The sequence below is a fragment of the Physeter macrocephalus genome, chromosome 2, assembly GCF_002837175.3.
Source record: "Physeter macrocephalus isolate SW-GA chromosome 2, ASM283717v5, whole genome shotgun sequence".
Taxonomy (NCBI): domain Eukaryota; kingdom Metazoa; phylum Chordata; class Mammalia; order Artiodactyla; family Physeteridae; genus Physeter; species Physeter macrocephalus.
Window position 1 is genome coordinate 122,754,641 of NC_041215.1, and position 9,631 is coordinate 122,764,271.

A 9,631-nucleotide genomic window follows, 5' to 3' on the forward strand; every position below is an offset into this window, starting at 1 on the left:
TTCCTTGTCTCCTTTGGAAGTTTTCAAAGTGAAAATCCAAGAACACAAATGAATTCTGGCAGCCAGAAGTCCTTAATTTAGTGTGTGGGTTCCAGTGAGACGAGAGGAACTGTATTTTAGGATAAAACAATTAGAGAACCCTGAATTAAACGTGTGGTGTACTCATCACATTCTTTTCTTGGATTCATGCGTAGTGTAACTGTACTTGACGTGATCCAATTATGTCTTAAGTTCCTGATTGCCGAAGCTAATTGAATAATAAAAGGGTAATGTACCAGTCATATTTACAAAAGTTGTATAGAGCCAATGACCTTGGAAAGGGCATCTTACCTCTAATTGTGCATTATGGGCCATGTGGCCCCTACAAATCATAAAGAATAATCATTAAAATGCTAAAACTCAATTATGAGTTCAACAAAACGTAGGGACTCTCCATTACATTTTATTAATATTGAAGGAGGATGAAGAGCATGAATGGGCAGACTATAGCTTCTCTTTTTTCTGGTCTGTTGTGTGGTTCCAACCTCAGGACACTTACTGAGATCACAAATGCCTATAATCCCTTGCACCTCTGAACAATTTAATTAAAGAGAAAGGTGTCCTGCATGCCTCTCAGGATTTTTCTGTTGAAGTAAGTAGAAGATTTCAGCTTAAGAAGAATATGATATGTATATTCAGGGCCTTTTCAATTTCACACCTCTGCAAACTACCTACATTGGTTGGAAACAATGGGTGTCGCCTGAAGTTTGAGATGTGCCTCCCATTTGCAGGGACACATGGCTGCTACTTATAAGGATGTCTTGCGGGCTATTTCTCTTCAGCACTCTGCCACCAAACATGCCTCAAGGAAAAGAGAAAGCTGGCAGCAAACTGTCACCTTCTGGAGTCTGTCTAATGCTATGCTTGGGTTTGTGTATAAAGTAAGACACAGGCACTGCATTGGTTTTCTCAGAAGTGTGCTCTGCCTTTGGCTTATACTTCATTAAAGGGAACTTTCTTTTTCTCCCTATTATTCTTCCTACGACCATAGATTCAAAGAGAATAAAGTTCTATAATTTGGAGCAATATATCCTTCCCATCTTTCAGACTTGGCTGAAATCTTACCTTTCTATCCCTTAAGCACCTGGCTATTATAAACTACCATTGATCTGCTATTGTCCCTCCTCTGTTAGAACCTTATTCACTTTTCATGTGTTTGTACCTTATCTTTCCAACTAGACCATGAGCTCCTTGAAAGCAAAGACTGTCTTACACTGCTCTGCATTCCCACAGTCTCTAAGCTCAGCACCTAACACAGGCAACTGGTTATGACCTTTGATGAATTAATTTGTCAGGAATTAATTTATCGGGAAGAGCCACTGGCTGAACACAAAAGTAAGCTCCAAATTAGAGCCACCAAGTCTTAGATTACGGCTTCCCACGCTTGACCATGCACATCACTCAACTGGGGGATCTTGTTAGAAGGTAACTTCTGATTTGTAGGACTGTGATCATGCCTGGGATTCTGCATTTAACAAGGAATGCCAATGCTGTTGTTTTGGGGATCTCACTTTCAGTAGCAAGATCTTAGCCATGAAAATTAGACATGAATAAATCATTTAGAAACCACTTCTTTGTTTTTTATGCTTTTGCAGAGCCACACGTAGATCACATATCTGGTTGATGTGAAACTATCCCACTTAGAGACTTAGAGACGTTTTTTGAACAACCAATACAAGGTTTTCTACACAATAATAATAGCTAGTATGGCAGGGTAATTCACTGAGGTATAATTCACATTTGTTCCCCTTTATTTCTCATTCATTTGTTCTGAGCAGACAGTCACGCTCATTCAAATTCTTTGCTTCAGAGACTTCGAAAAGCAGGCAGTGGGAGAGCCAGAGCTGCTGAAGGCAGCCCATCTTCCTGTCTCTTTTGAAATCTGAGTGATTGAAAAGATCTACTAGGTATTCTTTGAGGAGGGGAAAGGAAGGACACAAGAAAAATGGGAAAAAACTTGTCCCCAGGTCTGGGAAGGAGAGGGAAATCAGTATATCTCATAAATTTAAGAACTACCTGGGAAGTGTGACAAGACCGCTACTAGGGGCACTAAGAGGGCAAGGCACCAGGTACGGAACTCCCTCTCTGCCAAGAGCCTGTGCTGTGGATGGCATGGAAGCCACAATTTCCTGGGAGTATCTGGGCTCTGAAAATGGGCATCTCAATAACAGCCAGGGTGGATTAAGATTGGAAGGGTCTCCAGTGCTTTGGAACTGCATAACTATGCTCACCATCACGAAAACGCTGAATTCATTAATTGGTTAAAAATGTAAAAAAAAAAAAAAGAGGGAAGAGAAATCACAATCATGTTTAGGAATGCATTTCTTGTCAACCTAGTAGATGGAGTTTGGAACTCGATTTAATTTGATCTTAAAGAAATAAATCAGGGAGATATTTCTCCTTTAACCAAGTGTATAAAACAGGATTCATCCTTAATGAGACATCTATTGTGTGACAATTTAAAGATTAGATCAGATCTTGTTACCTCACACCCCCACACACACACACTTTCCCCAGCTCTCAACCCTCCAATGGCTTCCTATTCCATTTACAATAAAATCCAAATTCCTTTCCATGAACTACAACGCTCTGTGTTCTACATTTGCACCATACAGGATGGTAGCCATGGCCATATTTGGCAACTGAGCACTTGAAATTTGGCTGGTCTGAATCGAGATATGCTGTAAGTGGAAAATGCCCACCAGCTTTCAAAGAGAAAGAAAAGAAGGAGAAAAGAAAGGAAGGAAGGGAGGGAGGGAGGAGAATATACATTTCTGGATAATACTTCTTACAGTGATTTTGTGTTGGAATGATGTGTTGGATAAATGGGTTAATTTCACCCATTTCTTTATACTTTTTAAAAATGTAGCTGCTAGAAAAGTTAACATTGCATATATAGCTTGCATTTTACTTCTGTTGGACTGCACTCTTCTCTAAAACCTGCCCTCACTAGACCTCACCTCCCCCCTCTCCCTCCTCGGTGTCCCAGCAGGCATCTGCCTGAAGAGACAGGGCACAGGAGTGGTTGACTGGGTCCAGAAACTGTTCCCCTCAGATTCCTGCTTGGGTTTCTCATTTTATTCAGCTAAAGCTCTGCTCAAAAGTCACCTCTTCAGGGAGACATTTCTTCACCACCCTGACTAAGCCAACTCACATTCTTCTTAATGTCCTGGACCTGCTTTGCTTTTTGCCCACAGCATTATATTACCATTTGTTCCATGCCTGTCTCTCCCTGCTAGGATGCGAGTGTCTTGTCACTTTCCTTCACTGACACACCCGAAGTTACCAGGAAAGTGCCTGGTGCGTAGTGGGCATATAATAGATATTTCTTCAGTGATCACATTAAGTAGTTATTCAAAGTGAGCTCCTGCTATAGACTAGTCATTTTGCCCAGAGCTTTGCGTACATTTTTCTTATTTAATTCTCACAGTCTGACCATAAATAAGTACTATTACAATCCTAATTTTGCACATCAGAAAAACAAGCCTTAACAAAAGTAATAAAAATAGCTTAACAAAGGCAATAAAAACAGCTTAGTGTGTCCCAAACACTTTACATAGACTTGTTTCCTTAGTCCTGAAGGTGGACACTATTATTGTCTATTTTTACAGGAGAGGAAACCGAGGCACAGCTGATTAAGTAACTTGCCTGAGGTCATGGCAATCAGCACGTGGCAGGACTGAGAGATAAAGCCAGCAGGTCTCCCCCCAGAATCCTGCTCCAGGCCAAGTTCACACATTAGTGAGTGCAAAGCAGGTCTGACTAGTCTCCTGTTCTCAACCCTGGATAACACCATTCCCTTGACATTTACTCTCTGACAAAGATGATCACCCCCTGGCACTTCTACCAATACTTACCTCCTCCTAAACTCTCTTTCCACTATCCAAATTCACTGTCTAAAAAACTGAAGACCTGCTTAGCCTCCTCGAAACATGCCTGCTTCCCTGCACTTTCTCTTCTTTGTAAGAGTACCACCAACTTGCTTAATTTCCCAGCCCTAAAACCTCACAGACATTTGTGTCTTGTTTCTCTCACTTGTTGCTCCTCCCCAGACAATTCTCCCTTCCCAGTGTTTTGCTTCTCGGCCTTTCTTTCAATTCCGGTGCCACCCACCCGGTTCAGGACTTTGTCAATGCAGACCTGGCCTTTGGGAAAAAAATGTGTTAATTTTTCTGCTTGTTGTCACTCTCTCCTCTTTAAGCTCATTCTGATGAATGATGGAAACCTTTAGAGTTAAAACATTTCAATCCATTACTGTCTTTTTAAAAAGTTTTGAATCTGTTCCTATTGCCTAAAGGATAAATTCCTTTGAAGTTCACCCATTCAATGTCATTCAATGTCATCCCCAGTTAGGGCTAACCTGTTTTTCAAGCCTTATCTCCCACCACCACCTTATCTGACCTTCTTCTGCAATCTGGCGGTTTTACTCACTGTCAGAAAAACGTCCTTTGTATGTTCTCACCTTTGCACTTTTACTCTTGGCATCCCCTAATCGATGTCCTTTTCACATTCTTTCATACATTCTCACATGTATCAAAATCTTCTGTAAAGCTTTCTCTGGGCATTTCAGTTTGAAATGTCATCCCTCCCCTAAGCTCCTATACCAGGTAATGTTTGTGTAATTTACTCATGAAATTTCTCCTTAGATTAAATTGAGATTCTTTACATTGAACTTTTCATTCTTGTTCCATTGCCAAGTATCTCCTGCCACATACCTAGTAAGGGCTCTGATAAAAATAATTTTGGAATTATCTATGTTAATAGGGAGAATTCAATATCAGAAGAATTTCAGAATGAAAGACCATGTTTAAGTTTGAGAAACTGGCATTTTCTAAGCATCATCACTTATTATCACTTATTATCATCACTTATTTTGTGTGATGGCTTATTCATGAAATGTTCCCCTTCTCCCTATCTCCTGTAACAAGACTGGAATCAGAGAGAGCTTATTAATAAATTGGTTTTTTTCCCCTCCACTCTAATAAAAGTGAAAAAAGTTGGTGGATTTCCTATGGAATATTCTTCCATTGTTTTCCCTGACACTGTGCAAATGAAAGGACTGAAAGCTAAATGTTACATTTTGTTTACCTGTAGAAACAAGAGAATTTAGAAAGAAAAAAAACCTGAAGACTAGACACAAAGCCAATGGCCAATCCAGAATTTGAACCCAGATTTTCTGAATCCCAGAGCATACTGTATTCTACCTCACCACTTCTCATCTGGAAGAAAGAAATACTACTCTGTCTAACTGATGATTGATGGATCATCTAAATTCATCTTATAGACATATTCCTTTTTGGACTTTTGATTGTAATCCTGCAACATTAATCTTTTGCAGTCAGTTTGCAGTTTACAGCCTACAACAAATTTCCACATGCATTATCGAATGTTTTGCTCACAGCTACCCTGGGATGTTGGTGTCAGCAAGTCTAAAAGCGGAAGTGAGATGGGCTGCAAGAACATGTATGCATCAGATGTGACTGTCTAAGAATTCCCTGTCCAACAAATGTATCTCTTCTTGATCCCTTGATCAACAAATGCATCCAGTGCTTATTTTGTGGGGATACATGATACTTGCCCGCAAGGGTCTGAGACAAAATAGGCATGCCGTGTGACAGGGTATGTATGTGAAATGTCAAATTGTGGTTCTGTAGGTTAGCAGAAAAGAGAGTTAAGTCCTGGGCCTCACTGTAAGCTTCTTCGTAGAGGGGACACTTAGGCAATCCCTTCGAGCCCCAGCAGGATTTCCGTAACAGTGATGTCCAAATGGAATGTGTCCATTCGTTCTTTTTTCATGTAAAATCTGTACTTTATAAAGCATTCTTATATTCTTTAGCCCATTTAATCCTTTTGAGATCCTGACCCTTTAAATGAACAGTTCTCTTGGGGTTAAGAGAGCCATTGTAATCTCTGAGTATTACCCATTCTAGACAAAATTCTTTCGAATGCTGGCTTCCTCTATTAAGGTGAAAATTATATTCTCTAAAAGTAGGGCACAGGTTTGTGGAGAAGAAGGGATTGGACTTGCTCAGTGTAGCCCAGAGACCCTTGGCTCAACTTTGTGATTCTAATGAGGCAGCCATCTTCTACAGGCAGTAGGTTTAGGCGATGGAATGGAGCCTGATGGTGTTAACTGTATACACTAAAACTCATGTTAGATCACCAACAATTGAGTCAACAATCAGAAAGGAGTTCCTCCATCTTTTATCAACATGAAAATTGTCTTGTCATTGGATAGAAATGCCAGGATGAAGTGACATTTTGCAAGATGTCAATTCCATGAGTTAGGTGTTTGAAAAGGACTTTCAAAAAGTTTATTGCAGAATAAACATCCTTTCTAAAACTGGAAGAGCTACAGACTAGTCTAGAAATGGTTACATCCTATTTCTCACATTAATTAAAATGCTAGTTACAGGTTTTAAAACTTCACAGCTGCAACACACCATTAGAGGAAATAAGTATCAAAACCCTTATTATATTTTAATTTTCTACACTGAGCCATCGACAGAAATTCCATATTATCTTTTCTTTTCTTCCAGTTTTATTGAGGTATAATTGACATAAAGCACTGTTACGTTGATAGTACACAGAAAAATTATTTGACTTAGATACATCATGAAATGATTCTCACAATAAGTTTAGTGAACATCCATCATCTTATATAGATACAACATTAAAGAAATAGAAAAAATGTCCTTGTGATGAGAACTGTTAAGATTTAATCTCAACAACTTTCACATATAACATACAACAGTGTTATATTTATCATGTTGTACGGTACATCCCTAGTACTTATTTATCTTTAACTGGAAGTTTGTACCTATTAACTGTCATCATCTGATTCCCCCTCTCCCCACCCCTTACCTCTGGTAACCACAAATATGATTTCTTTTTCTATGAGTTTGTTTTGTTTTTGAAATAGAATTGACCTACAACACTATGCTAGTTCCTGTTACACAACATAGAGATTCAATCTTTCTGCACATTTAAAAATGATCACTATAAGTCTACTTATGATATGTCACCATCCAAAGATATTACATAGCTATTGACTATATTCACCACACTAGACATTTCATAACCATGACTCATTTATTTTGCAGCTGGAAGTTTGTGCCTCTTAATCTCCCTCACCTATTTCTTTCCTCCCTCATCACCTCTGGCAACCATTTCTTTGTTCTCTGTATCTATAACTCTGTTTCTTTTTTATGTTTGTTCATTTGTTTTGATTTTAGAGTCCAAATATAAGTAAAATCATACAGTATTTCTCTTTCTCTGTCTGACTTATTTCACTTAGCATAATGCCCTCTGGGTCCATCCATGTCACAAATGACAAGTATTCATTATTTTGTATGGCTGAGTGATATTCTCACATCTTCTTTATTCGTTCATCTATTGATGGATACTTAGGTTGTTTTTATATCTGGGCTATTGTAAATAATGATGCAATGAACATATATCTTTTCTAATTAGTGTTTTCATTTTCTTTGATAGAATATCCAGGAGTGGAATTGCTGGATAATATTATAGTTCTATTTTTAAATTTTGAGGAATCTCCATATGGTTTTCCATACTGGCCACACCAGTTTACTGATATATTCCCACCAACAGTGTAGGAGGATTCTCTTTGCTTCACATCCTTTCCAATCCTTGTTATTTGTTGTCTTTTTGATAATAGCCACTGTGACAGGTGTGAGGTGATAGCTCATTATGGTTTTGACCTGCATTTCCCTGATGGCTAGTGACGTTGAGCATCTTTTCATGTGACTGTTGGCCACATGTATGTGTTCTTTGGGAAAAATGTCTATTCAGGTCATCTGTGCATTTTTTAACTGAGTTGTTCAATTTTTTGATGTTGAGTTGTGTGAGTTATTTGTATATTTGTATACAAATATATTTGGGTATTAACCCATTATCGGATATCTTGTATGCAAATATCTTCTCCTATTCATTAGGCAGCCTTTTAGTTTTTTAAATTTTTTATTTACATTTACTTTTATTATTTATTATTTTTTTTACATCTTTAGTGGAGTATAATTGCTTCACAATGTTGTGTTAGTTTCTGCTGTATAGCAAAGTGAATCAGCTATATGTATACATATATCCCCATATCCCCTCCCTCTTGTGTCTCCCTCCCACCCTCACTATCCCACCACTCTATGTGGTCACAAAGCACCGAGCTGATCTCCCTGTGCTATGCAGTTGCTTCCCACTAGCTAGCTATTTTACATTTGGTAGTGTATATATGTCCTTGCCACTCTCTCACTTCATCCCAGCTTACCCTTCCCTCTCCCATGTCCTCAAGTCCATTCTCTTAGTCTGTGACTTTATTCCTGTCCTGCCCCAGGTTGGTCAGAAACTTGTTTTTTTTGTTCTTTTTCTTAGATTCCATATATAAGTGTTAGCATGTGGTATTTGTTTTTCTCTTTCTGACTTACTTCACTCTGTATGACAGACTCTAGATCCATACACTTCACTACAAATAACTCAATTTCGTTTCTTTTTATGGCTGAGTAATATTCCATTGTATATATGTACCACATCTTCTTTATCCATTCATCTGTCGATGGACACTTAGGTTGTTTCCATGGGCTGCCTATTGTAAAGAGTGCTGCAATGAACATTGTGGTACCTGACTCTTTTTGAATTATGATTTTCTCAGGGTATATGCCCAGGAGTGGGATTGCTGGGTCATATGGTAGTTCTATTTTTAGTTTTTTAAGGAATCTCCACACTGTTCTCCATAGTGGCTGTATCTCTCCATCTGTTGGTATCGTCTTTAATACCTTTCATCAGTGTCATAGTTTTCTGCATACAGGTCTTTTGTCTCCTTAGGTATGTTCATTCCTAGGTATTTTATTCTTTTTTTGCAGTGGTAAATGGGATTGTTTCCTTAATTTCTCTTTCAGATTTTTCATCATTAGTGTATAGGAATGCAAGAGATTTCTGTGCATTAATTTTGTATCCTGCAACTTTACCAAATTCATTGATTAGCTCTAGTAGTTTTCTGGTGGCATCTTTAGGATTCTCTATGTATAGTATCATGTCATCTGCAGACAGTGACAGTTTTACTTCTTCTTTTCCAATTTGTATTCCTTTTATTTCTTTTTCTTCTCTGATTGCCGTGGCTAGGACTTCCAAAACTATGTTGAATAATAGTGGAAAGAGTGGACATCCTTGTCTTTTTCCTGATCTTAGAGGAAATGGTTTCAGTTTTTCACCATTGAGAACAATGTTGGCTGTGGGTTTGTCATATATGGCCTTTATTATGTTGAGGTAGGTTCCCTCTATGCCCACTTTCTGGAGAGTTTTTATCATAAATGAGTGTTGAATTTGTCAAAAGCTTTTTATGCGTTTATTGAGATGATTATATGGTTTTTCTCCTTCAATTTGTTAATATGGTGTATCACACTGATTGATTTGCACATATTGAAGAATCCTTGCATTCCTGGGATAAACCCCACTTGATCATGGTGTATGATCCTTTTACTGTGCTGTTGGATTCTGTTTGCTAGTATTTTGTTGAGGATTTTTGCATCTATGTTCATCAGTGATGTTGGCCTGTAGTTTTCTTTTTTTGTGACATCTTTGT